Source organism: Chinchilla lanigera, unplaced genomic scaffold, assembly GCF_000276665.1.
Source record: "Chinchilla lanigera isolate Chin_1 unplaced genomic scaffold, ChiLan1.0 scaffold00035, whole genome shotgun sequence".
NCBI lineage: Eukaryota > Metazoa > Chordata > Mammalia > Rodentia > Chinchillidae > Chinchilla > Chinchilla lanigera.
In genome coordinates, this window is record NW_004955436.1 from 2,429,115 (window position 1) to 2,431,741 (window position 2,627).

The following is a 2,627-nucleotide window of genomic DNA, read 5'->3' on the forward strand; positions in this document are numbered from 1 at the left end:
TGACCTCGCGCGTGCCTGCTGTGGCGTAGGCTTGGAGCCGCTCGCCTCCACCCTCACTCACGTTGTCCAGTGTGAGCACCCTTTCCTCGTGTAACTTTTACTTTACTGTTGTTCTTTTCCTTGTAATAAACTAACTTTAAAACATTTTGACCCTTTTGTCAGTGTGTGTATTTTCTTTTGCATCGTTTTTAAAGAAAGAATGAATAGGAAGTACTTTATGTTAAAAACAGTGTTTCTTCAGGGTTCCCCGCAGGGATTGAATCCCAGCCCAAGTTCAAGTTCAACCTGGGCAGCTTAGAAACTTAGCAAGACCTTTTCTCAAAATAAAAAACAGAAAGCGGGCCGATGGCCCCAGTTTCACTTCCCAGTATCTCCCAAGAGAGAATAAACATCGTCTACCTCCACCTCATCACTGACGATGCTTTCCTCATTTTCAAAACACAGATTGCCAAATCCAGTCACTATTTTTCTTTCCTTGTGAGTGGTCTACTGACATCAAGACAGGTATAAACCAAATAACGAGCACCTCTGCGAGTGCAGTCCGCTCAGCATGAGTGAAAAGCTGGGTCACCAGCTCCCAAGGCGGGCCCAGCCCCTTGCCCTCCCCTTCCTGCTTCCTCCGCTAGGGTCGGACCTTGGTGACTGTGCTACTATCACCCGGTCTCCGCAGAAGCTGTTGTCATGGTAAACAAATCTCTGTCACTTGTTTTCCTTTTAGAATTAGCCTCGTGGTTTTTATTTCCTAATAACATCTCTTGCAAGCTGCACAGTGAATCGTAAGACAGTGTATCTTTGGCTGTGACCCTTGTGATCTTCCGAGCTGCCGTCTTCCTCATCTCCCTTGCACTTCTGCTGCTGTCGCCGGTGAGTCGATGTACCCGGAGAACGGTCACTTCTCTGAGAGTCGTTCTTTGCTGCTTCGTCCTCCCGCAGCTTTCCCAAGGAATACCTGACAAGTGCAACTATATGTACGCAGTGCACAGTATCCTCCAGAGATACTGTGAAATGGTTATCCCAGTCGTATCGGTAAGATATTTGCCACCTCAGTTATATTTTAAATTTTTATGGTACTCCAGCAAACGAGTATACAATATAATATTAGTAACTACCGTCACCGTGCTGTGAGTGGATCACTAGGCCTTTTTATTTAAGATTGAATAATATTTACCTCTGTGTGTGTGCGTGTGTGTGTGTGTGTGTGTGAATTTCCTTTTCTCATCTGTGAGTGGATACTTAGCGTTATTACATAATGCGGTAGCTCACTTTTTAGTTTTTGGAAACCCTTCACCATGTTTCCTATAATTTATTAATTTGCATTCCACAAAGGGAGCAGAAGTGTTTCCTTTTCTGCTTTCCCTTACCAATGCGTCTCCTGTTTGTGGGTATGTATTCGCCCAGGGAGAGGTGGTGTGGAGTGTAGTTTTGGTTTGCATTTCCCTGATTTTGTTAATGGTGGGAATGTTAAATATTTTTTGTCTTTTTTTTTTTTTTAAAAAAATGTGTCTTCATATTCTTTGCCCATTTTTGCTTTTGTTATTTGTTCTTTTGCTATTGAGTTGATTTACTTCTATATTTTGGATATTAAGCCTTTAAAGTTGGATGATTTGCAAAAATCTTCTCCCATTTTATATGTTACCTCCTCGCTCTATTTATTGTTTCTTTTGCCGCTTTGAAGATCTTTTCTTTGGTGCTGTAACGTTTGCCTATTTTGGGGTTTGGGTCCATGATTTTGCAATTAAAATCAAAAGATCATTGGCATAGTCTATAGATAATTTTAGGACATTTTAAATAATAATTCTTCTAATGCATGTACATGGGAAATCTTTTCATATTTTTATGTCTTCTTCAGTTTCTTTTACTAATGTTTTATAATTTTTATGTTGTCTTTCCACACATTTGTTAAATTTATAATACATTTCTGAATTTATTTTTCAATACTTTGTTATTAGTGTAATAAACAGAACTGACTTTAGTATGTAGATTTTGCATCCTGTAACTTGGCTGAACTCATTTGTTCGTTCTGAAAGCTTTTTTCATAGAGGCTTCAAAAAGTATTTTATATAGGAGACCATCTGATCTTCAAACAGAAACATATTTACTTCTTCAATTCCAATGTGGATGCCTTTTAATTCCTTCCTTCTGCCCACTTGGTTAAATTTCAAATAATGTTGAATAGATTGGGCAACAGTGAGTATCGTATTTTTCCTGATTGTACGGGTCATCTTTTGGTTGCTAGGACAAAATTCCTGATGTACACCACTCAGAGGAGAGCAGGTTTCTTCTGGTTCATGGGTCCAAGGTTTCCATCCAGGGATGGCTGGGGATCCAGGGCCGAGCCTGATGTGGGAAGGTGGGGCAGAGAAAAGCAGCTGAACTCCTGGCATCAGGGAAGCAGAGGGCATAGGAAGAGCCAAGGAGAAAGGAAGGGGCTGGGGACAGAACATACCCTTTCATCTACATCCTTTCTCCACTGAGCCCTACCTCCTTATAAACACTGACAACCACGAGCTTGCTTATGGGTTGATCTGTTCACGAAGACAGTGCCCTGATGATCCCGTTACCTCTCTGGGCCCACCCTGGGTGTCGTCCCATGAGTGACCAAGCCTTTCTCGTGAGAGTCTCTGGCA